We start from the raw sequence: 16,737 nt of genomic DNA on the forward strand, positions 1-16,737 counted from the left end.
CCGTAGTGGGAGTTATAATGGGAGGGGCGGGGCGGGGAGTGACGTCACGCGGCAGGGGGGTGGTGGGGGTTTTGTGGTCTTCCCCTTCGGGAAGATGCCATGTCACGCGTGGATATTTTATTTTTAAAGAAACAAAATATAATGGGACCTATTATTCTTTGGGTCTTTCGGTAAAGTCGCGTAGATAGGTTCAAAGAAAATAATAATAAAAAATTACGACGTTTCGTCGTCAGGAAGTGGGACCTACCTCATGGGGACCTCCCTTGCCAGTATATCAAAATATAAGAATAAGGTTTTAACCTTTTCTGCCAATAAAACAGGCGTTAAGATGTTAACACACGTAACGAAAACCTTTTGCAAGGAATCATGTCTGCATTAACCACATATACTTGTGGTGAACATGCACACAAATAAATAAAATAAATAAAATAGAATGAAACAGAATTTTTTTTATTTAGCTAAAAAGAAATATTTCACTAGAAGACACACTCCCTTGAGATGGAACGAACGCGTCTACGTTTGCAATCATCAGAATATGTATTCATACTGGAGGAATCCGATGAGCTATTAAGCTCTTTTTAAACAGATATCCAGTATTTTCATGTGTGTCCAGTACCCTGTGTGCCAAGTTAACAATTAATGGGGGTGGCAATTGACACAAAGGGGCCGTCCATAAATGACGTCACGCAATTTTGGACGATTTTTGACCCCCCCCCCCCCCCCTTGTCACACGGCGTCACAAAAAGTCAGACCTCCATACTCTTAGGTTTTTTCGGTAAAGTCACGTAGGTAAAAATAAATAATAACAATAAAAATAAAAGAAATAATAATAGAAATAAAATAATAAATCACGACGTTTCGGAGGCAACACAAGTCTCCGTCATCAGGTGGGACCGTCACAGCTAAATTTATGACGTCACAAAGCTCCCCCCAAAAACCATATTTCCATTTTGAAAATAAAACATGCTTCAAATCGCTTTAAAGTATTGTCATTGTAGTGCGTATTTAATGTGGCGCTGCACTCCGATGTTGTAGGAGTGTTGTTATCACAATTAGTGTTGTTATAACAATTCTATATTTATTTAAAGTTGCGCATTTTGATGTGACGTCACATTTCTCAAACATTTCTCAACCCCCCCCCCTCGTCACACATCGTCACAAATGTCTGACCCCCCCCCCCTAGGTGCGTGACGTCATTTATGGACGGCCCCAAAGACAAATATCACTCATGTAGCCTTAGCAGACTATACTCTCTGGCTCTTTCGGTAAAGCCACGTAGATAGAAGAAAAATAATAAAAGAAAACAACGTTTCGGTCGCAAGTGAGGTGAGAAAAAATGATCTGCTGTTGTGGCTTTATATAGGCACGGGAAGGGGGGGGGGAGTTTAGCTGTGCTCTGCCAATTCGTGGATACGACGCAAACCAACTGGGATCTCCCATGTCCTGGGGGTCTTGGCACCATATAGACTGGCGCCACATGCCTCCACGGGGTTTTCTCCCTTCTGTTTCATGTACGGTCATGAACCTCCCATAGAGATTCTAGATTTGAAGCTTTCGTGACTGCAAGGATTCATACTCTTAGTTCTTTCGGTAAAGTCACGTAGGTACAAAAATGAAATTAAAATTAATAAAGATAAAACAATAAAAATCATGACGTTTCGGAGGCAACACAAGCTTCCGTCTTCAGGTGAAACCGTCACAGCAAAATATCTGTACCTTATATAGTGGTTGAGCCCCCTTACAGGTGTGTCTGATCGTCCCGCGTCTTTGCAAGCCACGCTCGATCGATTGCTCGAAGCGCGGACAGCGTCAATGGCGAGCACCGCAAAAGCATATGCCACTAACGAGCGAAATACACTGCGATGAGTTCACACACTTCCCTGGGCAGAAAGCGAGTGGTAGCTTCTGCAATCTCTCATTTACTTGATACAGCTGTCGTGGCTGTGACGGTACCACCTGAAGACGGAAGCTTGTGTTGCCTCCGAAACGTCGTGATTTTTATTTTATTTTACTTTTTAATGTTTTTTACCTACGTGACTTTACCGAAAAAACCTAAGAATATGAATCATTGCAGTCACGAAAGCTTCAAATCTAGAATTAATTGCATGCAGGTCCCATCATGTACCTCTCCCAAATTGAATCGGCTGTGGCAGGGCCCATTCAAAATTATCGAGGTGAATCGGCCACAATGCGTGCGTTTACAGTTAGGACGTTGGCATTGGTATGTTCACCCGTCGAGCCTCAAATCTTAACTTCATCATCATCCATGCACCTCATCTCCACTCCATGCCCTGTTCTGCTGGAGTCTGGGGTGTCGGACAAGCCACAACAGCCGCCCGGAGCACCTATGTCACCTGTGCATGCTGCTGTACCGCCCACAGAACCGAGCCTAATTCAGGACTCGCCGCTGGACCCTGCAGGGTACGTTGGTCCAGCAATGAGGACCCGTGCAAGATGTGCGCGGTTGCACTAAAAGCTGTTCCTAGATGGAGCAGGGGGTTGTTTCAACTTGTTGTTCTCAGTCTTGTTTTTTCTTGGTTCTTTCGGTAAAGTCACGTAGAATGGAAATAATAAAATAATAAAAATAAAACATAATAAAATAATTGTCACGACGTTTCGGCCACAATGCAAGCAGCCGTCCTCAGGCGGAGAGCAGGTCTGTCGATAAGCATGATTATGAGTCTTCTCGACAGACCTGCTCTCCACCTGAGGACGGCTGCTTGCGTTGTGGCCGAAACGTCGTGAGAATTATTTTATTATGTTTTATTTTTATTATTTTATTATTTCCATTCTACGTGACTTTACCGAAAGAACCAAGAAGATGAATCCCTGCAGTCACGAAAGCTTTAAATCGAAACTCAGTCGTGTTGTTGATGTTTGACTGTAGGATGTGCATAATCCGTGCACCGAAAATACACTCACATCGCATTATAATTTATTTACACATACACGGACAAAAGGTCAGGTTTGTTCATGTAAATGTATATTTCCATAGTTGGACACATAAGCACATTGTTGGGCCAAACCACAAGGGGCTCACGTGAGAACACGGAAACATGAGGCCATTGTGACGTCATCACTTAATGTTGGTGGCGTTCCGCTCGGCTTCCCGTGGTTTGTTTGATTGTCATTCTCTCCCCTGGTGTTAGCCGGGACAGTTCTTTTTCTAAGGGTGTTGGGGATGATGTAAAGACCAAAAACAACAAACAACTTACCTGACATGGTGCGCGTGCAGACGCGGACAGCCAGAAAGCAACTTGAGGCCTCTGATTGGTGCGGGAAGGCCTGAAAGAGGGTTGGCTGGAGGCAGAAATTGAAGTGATCGGAGGAGACATACAAACGTAGAAGGAGAGAAATGAGGGTTGAATGACGGGGGGAAGAGTTAACAACTGTTGAAGAAGGAGGACGGGGATTGGCTGAGGGAAATAGGGTGATCGAACCTTCGAGAAAGGGGGCTTGAGGGGCGTAAAAGGAGATAGCACAAGGGGAAGGAACGTTTGGAGAGAAGAATAAGTTCGGGATTAAAGAAGAGTGTTCGTTTTAAAGCTTTCGTGACTGCAGGGATTCATCTTCTTGATTCTTTCGGTAAAGTCACGTAGAATGGAAATAATATAATAATAGAAATAAAACATAATAAAATAATTCTCACGACGTTTCGGTCACTTTACCGAAAGAACCAAGAAGATAGAGTGTTCGTGTCCACCAATAAAGGCTCTTACTAAAGCGAAGAGCGTGTGTCAGTCGTCATTGCACCTTTTTTGAAATGGAGAAGGCTGTTTATTGTTTCACATGGTGCTAACCCGTGCAATCACCATGGCCAAGCTTGAACCCTGCTTAGCTTCTGTGATCAGACACATTGCGAGTGATTTGGTTATAGGTAAATCTGTGTAAATGTGCGTTTTTTAACCAGGCAAGACCCCAATAAATTCATAATCTAAAACTACCCCAATTTCTGGTGAGGTGACAGGCCCTTTCTTCCATAAGCCCTGTCCATTTTCAATAGTAAACAAATATTCGGTGATACAGTACTGCATTGGCAGTATGCACAAGCACAAACCTTCGATTAGCATTGTTGCCTACGCATAGTGCAAAGGAAGTTCAAATACATATAAACATACATGCCAAGTCTCAACGATTGCCCCTGGTTTTACACAGTTTTGAGCGTTTCACGGCTGTGCAAAGGAATCTCAGTTTTTTGTTGTTGTGTACCTGAATGTAATGCACTAAACCCGATTTCTTTTAGTGAATCGGCAGCTGCCGATGGTTGGAGTCGTATATAAGGGTTACCCAAAGGTTGTGTCTTTACTGACATTTTCTATTTAAAAAACAGCAGGAAATGAATAACTATCCAAGGATATTAGTATTGTTACTTCAACCCACATTTAATAAAGAGGTGTACTTAAACTAAACAATTTATATTTCACCAGGTAAGGCCCACTCAGCTACTATAGAAAGTTTTGCAGAAGCAACCTGTCCACAAATGATAACCCAATAAAGTAACGTATTATGGGGAGATTTATAGCAGCCAAATACTCTAAACGTTCTTAAAGTTGCATCTAAATAACATAATTTAGAGATGTCCATATTGTGGTAAAGTTTGTTCACAGGTGATAGTGTTAAATTATTGTCCCGATAAATACGTGCATTTGCCAGCCCTTATTTTTTGCAAGATACAAATTTTAGTGATTTAAAAAAAAATCTATCAATTATGGACACCCTATTTCTGTAACAATTGAGTGAAATGTTTAATTGCTCAATAAGATGCTGTTGGATGCCCTATGTCTGTAAGATCAATCGGCCAATCGACAAAAAAAATGTGTAAGTGGATATGTAATGCGGGCGTAAACGGCCCTCCGGAGGTGACGTCAGGAGGGGAGGAGTTAGGTCACGTGGGGGGGTGAGGGGTTAAGCTATAGAAGGAGGGGAACCGGAAGAGGATAGGGAGTGACGGGGAACCAGGAACAGAGAGAGGCCACGAAGGGCGAAGCGGAGGGTGGCGAGATCGCCACGAACACGGGGGAGCGAGGATCGGCACCGTTGGCCAGCGGTGACCGACCCGAAGCAGCGAGGAGGCTGCAGTCAGCAGCGGGGCTGCACAGAGAGTCAGCAGCGGGGCTGCATACAGAGTCAGCAGCGGGTCTGCATACGGTAGCAGCCAGAGGGTCTGCATATAGGGGTAGCAGCGGGAGTCTGCATAGGGGTAGCAGCGAGTCTGCAGGGAGAGAACGGAGGTTACGGTAGATGAAGCAGAGAGTCTGCGGGAAGAGAAGGGAAGCTATAATAGCAGTCAACAGCCGGGGGCTACAAATACAGAGTTATAACAGAGTGCCGTGTGGGAGAAGACAAGAACCCAATAAAGGACACGAAGACAGAAAGAAGTGTCTGAGTCCTTTTTATTACAGATAGATGAATGGAAGTATTGTTAATTAATTATATACCCATTTTGTTTTTCAATAACGTGCAATGAGTTCTTACAAATTATGTTTTTGGTGCTGAACAGGGGCCGTGTTTTCAAAAAGGGGTGCTCTTGCCAATAACATCTGAAAACCCAGATGTATTTCATGAACAAACATTACTGCTGATAAGACCCAAAAGGTGAAAACCGGTCCAGAGTTTGCTCACTTAAACATGCTGCTGGATAAAATAAGCTAAACATATCAGTGGGCTGAAGGACTAAACATATACAGAATGTTTTACGTGGAGAGACAAATATATATCCATTCTTCACCTGAGGACGGCTGTTTGCGTTGTGGCCGAAACGTCGTGAGAATTATTTTAATATGTTTTATTTTTATTATTTTATTACTTCCCTTCTACGTGACTTTACCGAAAGAACCAAGAAGATGAATCCCTGCAGTCACGAAAGCTTGAAATCGAAATGTATATTTATTTAATTAAACCTTGCTTTTAAATTGGGTTGCTTTTAAAAGTTCATTGACCTTGCTGTACAGGCACGCGTTTTAGGAAATAATTTACCTTAAAGCGCTTCTAATTACTATGACGCAGGAAAATCTTTGGATAATTACGTGTTTTCACGTAGAGACTGTGCCAGCTTTGGTGCCAGAGGGTTATCTTGCAGACAGCGAAAGCAGGGTGGACGCAAAGTCTACAACCACAAATGGCAACTAAAATTCTTAATTGCTACCTCCAAGCAGGGAACATGTAAGCGCAGCCATCCTATCATGACCTGCATTCTTGTGGCCACGAATAAAACATTCCTAAAACCTCAAAAGCCAAAATATCCTCCGTTTGTTTCTTTCCTTGCCTAATTTTGTTGAAGTCACGTCTGCCCATAATTGCATCGAGAGGTGTGGTCAGGTCTTTGAGGGCATTGGGTGGTGGAAAAATCCATAAGAAAGCTCCACCCCCCCCCCCACACCACCTCATCGTGGCCCATGAGGGGCTCTGGCTCATGTGGGCAGCAATGCGGTGGACTGTGTTCACTTGCGCGCGGAGCTGCCCTCACCTTGCCCTTTTAGTGCCTCAATTACAAAGCCCAGAAATATTATTTGCAAAAATGATACGAGATAACTAATTCAGACTTATTTCGCTTGATATTTATAGTTTTGCAATTTTAGAGTGCCATTGTTAGTAAGCGGCAAGAAAACAACAAACTGAAGTAATTTATGATTGCTATTTTAAGATGAATAACTATGAGGAAATAGGTTTGCTAATGGCCAATGAATGTTGATTTATTTGCACTATGCGCAGTGTTCAAATGCAAAACACGTCATACACACATACTGTACATACACGTAGAAGACATTGAACCACATACGATGCATTACATAATCGTAGCTATGTTACGTAATCTAAAGTTTGGATAACCTCAATCACCATCTTCAAAATCATTCTGGGACCCGCCCCTACCTCCCATTCTCCTCTGATCTAACTCTACCCCCCTCCACATTCTCCTCTCACTTTACTCCCCTCCACACACTCTCCTCTGATCTAACTCTACTCCTCTTCACACAAACTTTCCTCCCTCTCGAAGAAGCGTGGAGAGATACACACTGGAAATAACACCGAGACAAAAAGTAACACACGTAACTCTATCAGAGAATAAATGCAAATTTTAGACATGTTGAATGTGCGGAAAAGTAATTGGGCTAGGGTAGGACATATTCTTGGTTCTATCGGTAAAGTCACGTAGATAGAAAATACAAATAAAGTTGAAAATAAATTTAAAATAAAAGCACTTTCTTCATTTTATTTTTATTTTCTAGCTACGTACCGAAAGAACCAAGAATATGAATTCCCGCAGTCACGAAAGTTTTAAGTCAAAATTTAGAGTAGGACATTTTGTCCGAAGGGATGGTGGCCAATGAAAACGATTGGGAACACGTCTGAGAGAGGATGACCACAGCGAAAGTGGAGCGATGAAATCATCGCATGCGCCGGAACAAGATGGGATCATGGCATTACCAGCACGTAAAGGATGGCGACAAAGCGGTGTGGCCTTTGTCCAGCAGTGGCTTGACCACATCTGTTCATGATAATGGAGGTGACAACAGCAACAAAAACCCCATACGGTTTTTCAGCTTAGTTTGGGTTTAAGGCTATCTCATTACTGTAATAATTTGCTTATATCGTCTGCACGTGCAGAGCAAATATCATAGGCAGCTAGCCTTAACGGATTCCATACAAATGTAAATTCGCATGCAAATCTGCAATTTACTCCCCACCCCGCCAAAGAAACTGTAATTAACGTGCACATGTTTTGAGCGTGACCGCAAAATGACTCCTCACAACTATTATAATCGTCGCCCTGGAAAGGCGCTGCTGCTATAAGAGCGCTCCTGGCTCTTTGGGCTCATGCACACAAAGGCTGCCAATGTTCCGCAGCCCAAATTTCACAGCAACCACGCTGCGGCCGTCGGCCTTGACGAAAGTCAACGTCCATGATGTGCACGTTGTTCATTTCGGCGGTCCTCCTGTCGCTCATATGCCTCAGCATCATCGGCATGGGCAGCCGGAGGGCACACGCCAGCCCTCGAGTGGGCGTCCCTGCCAAGGTCCTCCCTGGGTTGGGCGTGCAGACGCAGGAGCTCCTGCCGAAGGCTCCTGAAGACGCCGAAGGCTCCTTCGCCACGGGCCACGGCGTCTGCGCGTTGGAGGTGAGCGTACAACCTGCAACGGTGGTGCTATGAGATGTTAACTACCTCGCCTGGTACACAGGAGGGCGTGGGTTCGATCCCGACCCTGACGCCTGCTGCTGTATATTTGAAGTTTGCGTGTCTGTCTCTCTCTCATCATCATCACGGTGGCTATGAGATGTTTACTACCTCGCCTGGTACACAGGAGGGCGTGGGTTCGATCCCGACCCTGACGCCTGCTGCTGTATATTTGGAGTTTGCGTGTGTTTCTCTCTCATCATCATCACGTTGGCTAGGAGATGTTAACTACATCGCCTGGCACACAGGAGGGCGTGGGTTCGATCCCGACCCTGACGCCTGCTGCTCTATATTTGGAGTTTGCGTGTCTGTCTCTCTCTCATCATCATCACGGTGGCTATGAGATGTTAACTACCTCGCCTGGTACACAGGAGGGCGTGGGTTCGATCCCGACCCTGACGCCTGCTGCTGTATATTTGGAGTTTGCGTGTGTTTCTCTCTCATCATCATCACGTTGGCTAGGAGATGTTAACTACCTCGCCTGGTACACAGGAGGGCGTGGGTTCGATCCCGACCCTGACGCCTGCTGCTGTACATTTGGAGTTTGCGTGTCTCTCTCTCTCTCATCATCATCACGGTGGCTAGGAGATGTTAACTACCTCGCCTGGTACACAGGAGGGCGTGGGTTCGATTCCGACCCTGACGCCTGCTGCTGTATATTTGGAGTTTGCGTGTGTCGCTCTCGCTCATCATCATCACGTTGGCTATGAGATGTTAACTACCTCGCCCGGTACACAGGAGGGCGTGAGTTCGATCCCGACCCTGACGCCTGCTGCTGTACATTTGGAGTTTGCGTGTGTTTCTCTCTCATCATCATCACGTTGGCTATGAGAGGTTAACTACCTCGCCTGGTACACAGGAGGTCGTGGGTTCGATCCCGACCCTGACGCCTGCTGCTGTACATTTGGAGTTTGCGTGTCTCTCTCTCTCATCATCATCACGTTGGCTATGAGATGTTAACTACCTCGCCTGGTACACAGGAGGGCGTGGGTTCGATCCCGACCCTGACGCCTGCTGCTCTATATCTGGAGTTTGCGTGTGTGTGTGTCTCTCTCATCATCGTCACGTTGGCTAGGAGATGTTAACTACCTCGCCTGGTACACAGGAAGGCGTGGGTTCGATCCCGACCCTGACGCCTGCTGCTGTATATTTGGAGTTTGCGTATGTCTCTCTCTCTCTCTCTCATCATCATCACGTTGGCTATGAGATGTTAACTACCTCGCCTGGTGTACAGGAGGGCGTGGGTTCGATCCCGACCCTGACGCCTGCTGCTGTATATTTGGAGTTTGCGTGTCTCTCTCTCTCTCATCATAATCACATTGGCTATTAGATGTTAACTACCTCGCCTGGTACACAGGAGGGCGTGAATTCGATCCCGACCCTGACGTCTGCTGCTGTATATTTGTAGTTTGCGTGTCTCTCTCATCATCATCACGTTGGCTAGGAGATGTTAACTACCTCGCCTGGTACACAGGAGGGCGTGGGTTCGATTCCGACCCTGACGCCTTCTGCTCTATATCTGGAGTTTGCGTGTGTGTGTGTCTCTCTCTCTCATCATCATCACGTTGTCTATGAGATCTTAACTACCTCGCCCGGTACGCAGGAGGCCGTGGATTCGATCCCGACCCTGACGCCTGCTGCTCTGTATCTGGAGTTTGCGTGTCTCTCTTCGTGGTCGCGTCGATGTTTCTCCGGGTCCTCCGGTTGTTATTTTCCTCTCCACATTTAGAATCAACATGCGTTTCGAGTAATAATTTGGCTGCTATTCATTTTCCACGTGAACACGCCACACGCTTCGTTTGCTGCGCGATCATTTGTCATGGCCAGGTCGCTTCTGAAAAAAAAGAAAGTTACATAGCTCAGTGGATCTTGCCTGGTAACAAAAAAAAATCGTTTAACACGTAGTAGGCGTTCGCGACCAATATTATCTATAATAGAGGGTTTTTTGGGGTGAGATCGCTGTCGCCTGATGATGCTAGTTGTGATTAAATGGAGCGAGAAAGACGTTAAGTGTCAATCTTGATTTGAAGCTTTCGTGACTGCAGGAATCCATACATTTTCTATCTACGTGACCTTACCGAAAGAACCAAAGAGTAAGACGTTGAGTGTCGTTGTATTTGCCACGTAATTAAATATTCTGCTTCATTTGTTTCGCCCCCCCCCCCGACCCCCCCCCCCCCCCCGAAAAAAGAGATTCAGGGCTTCGGAAACAAGCCGACGGCACGGCCACAGGACCGAACGGGCAAACTTGGAAGTGTTCAATCGAGCGTGCCCGTTGTATGAGCGACAGGCACAAGGTGTAAGCTCCCGTCGCCCGCCTGTGCCCGAACCACCGATGCCCAACGAGAATTGGCAGAAGCCCCATCGCCGCTTGCGCCACGCGAAGGCACTGGCCAGCAGTCAAAAGCCATTCAGCAAACAGTCGCCAACATCGCCACAAGTTCGTCGCCGTGCCAAGAGATTTATTTACCCAGGCACTTTGTGGTGTGGGCCAGGGACCAATGCAAACTCATTCGATGAGCTCGGTGGGTACTCATCGCAGCATTGCCATCGTGTATCGGCCTATGCTTTTTTTTAATTCTTTATATTAAGTTCGCTTGCTTGCTTACGACCGTGCAAATCTTTCGGTCGTTTTTTAACCCACTTCCCGTAATCCAATCGAGCTGACATTTTCCACACAGACTCGTTGTGCGTGACAATTAATGTTCGTGAAAAAAAAGTTGCCAAAATGTTACACTTTTTAGGACTAAAATATTATATTTAATTACCAATTGCTTAATGGTGCAATGCAATCATCTGACCCATAGGTGGCAGCCATCTCAAGCCAGAGGACGAGAGGACTCTAGCCGCCACGCATATAAAGGATTTATAGGGATAAACTTTGTTTTTACGGGATATACTTGTTTTTAATGTTTCATGATCATCATCGTCTGTCATTTCCGTAAGCTATTAACGACGAAATGGGCGCAACGAATGTATGCAATTCTTCAGCGATTATCGCGGCTTTGCTCAATCTCAACCTGTTCTCTCCTGGGTGTCTTATCACCGCGCCAACTCGCACGGGTTCTTGTCATCCCCTAACTCCTGTTTCCTTCCACGCCAAAGTGTGGATTCCCACCCAGTATCATCCCCTACTGTGTCTGAACCACTGCAGTCTCCTTGTCTGGACTTTGTCTGACAAGGTTATATTGACTCTTATGTTCATCATGTCTCCAACATCACCTCTCGGTGTCTATTGAGGTGCGTGCCATCATGCCAGTTGGATGGGAGATGATGCTAAATCTCTTTTGGATGCACACATGTTGAACTTTTTGCCGCACCGTACATAGCCAACCGCACTAATCGGAGGTGCGGGGGATGGACAACGAACTAAACATAAGCTTCGATTTAAAGTTTTCGTGACTGCAGGGATTCATCTTCTTGGTTCTTTCGGTAAAGTCACGTAGAATGGAAATAATAAAATAATAAAAATAAAACATGATAAAATAATTCTCACGACGTTTCGGCCACAACGCAAGCAGCCGTCCTCAGGTGAAGAACAGGTCTGACTCTGTCTTCTCGACAGACCTGTTCTTCGCCTGAGGACGGCTGCTTGCGTTGTGGCCGCAACGTCGTGAGAATTATTTTATTATGTTTTATTTTTATTATTTTATTGTTTCCATTCTACGTGACTTTACCGAAAGAACCAAGAATATAAACATAAGCTATCAATATACATAGCCGTTTTCAGGTTATTACAACTCTACGCGACACCGTAGAGTCGTAATAATCTGAGCCACTTCCCTGCGTGCACCGCGATCAGGTGGCTTGTTGGCCTGACAAGTCTTTTTTTTCGAGCACATTCTGTTCAGCGTCTCTGCCACGTGGTGGCACTGTGGCACAGCACCACTGAACTTGTGGAGCAGAAATATAACAATCATCCAGACCGGCCTTGCTGTGCCACACTGCCACCACCACTGAACTTGCAGGGCAGAAATATAACAATCGTCCAGACCGGCCTTGCTGTGCCACACTGCCACCACCACTGAACTTGCAGGGCAGAAATATAACAATCATCCAGACCGGCCTTGCTGTGCCACACTGCCACCACCACTGAACTTGCAGGGCAGAAATATACAATCGTCCAGACCGGCCTTGCTGTGCCACACTGCTACCAGCACTGAACTTGCAGAGCAGAAATATAACAATCATCCAGACCGGCCTCGCTGTGCCACACTGCCACCACCACTGAACTTGCAGGGCAGAAATATAACAATCGTCCAGACCGGCCTTGCTGTGCCACACTGCCACCACCACTGAACTTGCAGGGCAGAAATATTACAATCATCCAGACCGGCCTTGGGAAGTAATGAAGTCCTAGATTTGAAGCTTTCGTGACTGCAATGATTCTTATTTTAAGGTTTTCGGTAAAGTCACGTAGGTAAAAAAATTATAAAAGTTAAATAAAAATAAAAGAATTTTAATTAAAAACATTTACCTACGTGACTTTACCGAAAACCTTAGAATAAATAATGAAGTATTACGCCTCTCTGTAACTTGATGAGGACGTTGCAGGGTCAAGGAAAATTGTCGAGACATTGCATACAATATTTACACAGAATCTAAAAAACAATGCTAATCGATATCGCCAAATCTTTAGCTTTCACTTTTTTGTGCTCACCCCACTATCCTTCCCCCCATTTCTCAGAGGGCGAAACTCACCCACAATCTCACTTTCTGACCACATTAAAACTCGAGAGCTCTGAAGGAGCCGCGAAGGTCATATCCTCGGTAAACTTGACATTATATTCTTTGGTTCTTTCGGTAAAGTCACGTAGATAAATACAAATAAAATGAATCTATATATATAAAATCGTTCATGTCTGTCTGTGTGTGTGTGTGTGTGTATTTCGGCCCATACGCACTTTCATTGGACGGCGGTTGCCCCTGGCAACGGCTAGCCACGCCTTCGCCGCTTTCATTGGACCTGGCAACGGCTAGCCACGCCTTCGCCAAGGGCTGCAGTTTCATTGGACGGCGGTTGCCCCTGCCAACGGCTAGCCACGCCTTCGCCACTTTCATAAGCTCCGTATTTAATTAAATAATAGCCATTACACAGTATTGTTGGAGCGCTAGGGGGGGGGGGGAAGGAACGCCACCCGTACCCTGCCTCTTCCAAGCCGACAATTTTAGGCGAGGCCGCAGGCTTTGCACGCTACTAGGCCTCGACACCCACCACGCCACTCTGAGGTAAATTCATCAAAGTTTTTCCTACTCTTCACTACACCCCCACCACAATGTGTGCTATTAATATTACTTTTAAACCCAACGCGCCAACAATCGATTACTTTAATGTTCACTGTACAAATACTCATTAAGCTGGGTGAGCGTACTGCCAGTCTATCATGTACACTGTAGCCTGCTTATTAAGCTCGGTGAGCGTACTGCCACTCTATCATGTACACTCTAGCCTGCTTATGAAGCTGACTGCGTGTACTGGCAGTCTATAATGTGGACTGTAGCCTGGTTATTATAATCGATTCTTTATATGTTCTTTGTACAAACAGTCATTAAGCTGCTTGAGCGACCCCAGTTCGATTCCAACTCACGCCCACCACCGCTGACGTCTATTTGAAACGGACCTGGCCCTCCCCTAGGTCCACTCAGCCTCAAAAGCGTAACTGCTGTCGTGTGTGAACATCGTCACTGGGGAGACAAAGGCGGCGGGGCATCGTGGATCCAAGTCCCGGGCGAAGCCGGGTCATGTGTATGTGTGTTTGTGTTTATGTGTATGTCTGTGTGTCTCTATGTATGTGTGTATGTATGTGTATGTATGTGTTTGTGTGTATGTGTGTGTGTATGTATGTGGGTTTTTTTTTATGTCTTTATGTGTATGTCTGCGTGTCTCTATGTATGTGTGTATGTACGTGTGTGCATGTGTTTGTGTGTATGTATGTGTGTGTCTATGTATGTGTGTGTGTGTTTTTGTGTATGTATGTGTGTGTATGTATGTGTGTTATGTGTCTGTCTGTGTCTGCATGTATGTGTGTGTGTATTGTGTATGTGTTTGTGTGCATGTATGTGTGTGTTTGTGTGTATGTGTATGTCTGTGTGTATGTATGTGTGTGTATGTGTGTGTATGTGTTTGTGTGTATGTGTGTGTATGTGTTTGTATGTGTTTGTGTGTTTACGCTCGCATTACACAAATGTGTTGCTGGTCTAAGGCGTTCCTCGCACAGCATTGCCGCTTTATTTTTTCAGTCGTTTACTGCCTTACGCACCCTGAAAGTCGTGTGTGTCTGCAGCAAGCGCGTGTATGTGTACCTATGGACGCGCGCGCGTGTGTTGTGTAGGGGGAACAGTAGTGTAGTGCTTAGCGTGCTGTCTGTGTCTGTGTGTGTGTGTCTGTCTGTGTGTGTCTGCGTGTGTCTGTGTGTGTGTCTGTGTGTGTGCGTGTGTGGTGTGTGGGGAGCGGTAGTGTAGTGCTTAGCGTGCTGTCTGTGTGTCTGTGTGTGTGTGTGTCTGTCTGTGTCTGTCTGTGTGTGTCTGCGTGTGTCTGTGTGTGTGTCTGTGCGTGTGTGGTGTGTGAGGAGCGGTGGGTGTAGTGCTTAACGCTACGCTGCGCTACCAACCCGGCGAACCGAGTTCGATTCCCGCTCACGGCCACCACCGGTGACGATTATTTGAACCTCCCCTAGGTCGACTCAGCCTCAAACGAGTAACTGGTGTTGCGTATTAACATCGGCACTGGGGAGACAAAGGCGGCCGGGCGTGGTGGATCCAAGTCCCGGGCGAAGCCGGGTCATGTGTATGTGTGTATGTGTTTAAGTGTATGTCTGTGTGTCTGTATGCATGTGTGTATGTATGTGTGTGCATGTGTTTGTGTGTATGTATGTGTGTGTGTATGTATGTGGGTTTTTTTGTATGTGTTTATGTGTATGTCTGCGTGCCTGTATGTATGTGTGTATGTACGTCTGTGGATGTGTATGTGTGTGTCTATGTATGTGTGTGTATGTGTTTCTGTGTTTGTATGTGTGTGTATGTATGTGTGTTATGTGTCTGTCTGTGTGTCTGCATGTATGTGTGTGTGTATTGTGTATGTGTTCGTGTGTGTTTGTGTGTTTACGCTCGCATTACACAAATGTGTAATGCGGGTCTAAGGCGTTCCTTACAAAGCATTGCCGCTTTATTATTTCAGTCGTTTACTGCCGTACGCACCCTGAAAGTCGTGTGTGTCTGCAGCAAGCGCGTGTATGTGTACCTATGGACGCGCGCGCGTGTGTTGTGTAGGGGGAACGGTAGTGTAGTGCTTAGCGTGCTGCCTGTGTCTGTGTGTGTGTGTCTGTGTGTGTGTCTGTGTGTGTGTCTGTGTGTGTGCGTGTGTGGTGTGTGAGGAGCGGTGGGTGTAGTGCTTAACGCTACGCTGCGCTACCAACACGGCAAACCCAGTTCGATTCCCGCTCACGGCCACCACCGGTGACGATTATTTGAACCTCCCCTAGGTCGACTCTGCCTCAAACGAGTAACTGCTGTAGCGTATTAACATCGCCACTGGGGAGACAAAGGCGGCCGGCCGTGGTAGATACAAGTCCCGGGCGAAGCCGGGTAGTACAGCTAGTAAAAAATAAAATAATAATAAACAAAAAAACACTAATGTAGACTGTAGCCTGGTTCTTAATCGGATTGTACTGACAGTCTATAATGTAGACTGTAGCCTGGTTATTAAGTTTGGTGAGTGTACTGGCAGTCTATAATGTAGACTGTAGCAATGGTTATCAAGCTAAATGAGTGTACAGACAGTCTATAATGTAGACTGTAGCCTGGTTTTTAAGCTTGGTGAGCGTATTGGCAGTCTATAATGTAGACTGTAGCAATGGTTATTAAACTGAGTGAGCGTACTGGCAGTCTATAATGTAGACTGTAGCAATGGTTCTTAACCTGAGTGAGCATACTGGCAGTAAAAAATAGAAAATAAAATTGACAGTTTCTGCACCATGCTCGCAGAGACATCTTTCTTTAGTGACAGTCGTATTTTTCAACGGGCTTGTCATAAACTGTTTAAACTCGGTGTAAATGCGGCTATAGCTGAAACCTTGCATGGACGTGTGCATATTATTGTTGACCCCTATTTACCCTATGCCATTCCCCGGTTGACATGCAGGCTCCTACAAAAAGACCGACATCTGCTGCCGGGAGCATGACCATTGCCCCCACGCCATCGGCAGTTTTGAGCATAAATACGGCTACAATAACATCGGATGGCATACCATCTCCCACTGCGACTGCGATAAAAAGTACTTGAGCCACTGCTGCAGCAAACATAACACGAGTCGTCATCAGCCACCGCTTGTTCTGTATTTTGCTAAATGTTGCCTTTTTTTATTAAATATTTAGTTAAATATTTAGTTCGGAGTGTGCCCCTGGTGCGTGGAATGAAATGGAGTTCCCCTTTTTCAAATTCACCCCCTTTTTAAAATCCAAGGCATTGGATCCTCTGACCTGTGGGTCCCTGGTGCAATTGCACTGCCTGCACACTGAACAGCTTTGCCACTGGACAGTTCTGTGCATGGTCACTTAACTTTTT

This window comes from Lethenteron reissneri, chromosome 27 (assembly GCF_015708825.2).
Source record: "Lethenteron reissneri isolate LAM-NWPU_2019-01 chromosome 27, ASM1570882v1, whole genome shotgun sequence".
Taxonomy (NCBI): Eukaryota; Metazoa; Chordata; class Hyperoartia; order Petromyzontiformes; family Petromyzontidae; genus Lethenteron; species Lethenteron reissneri.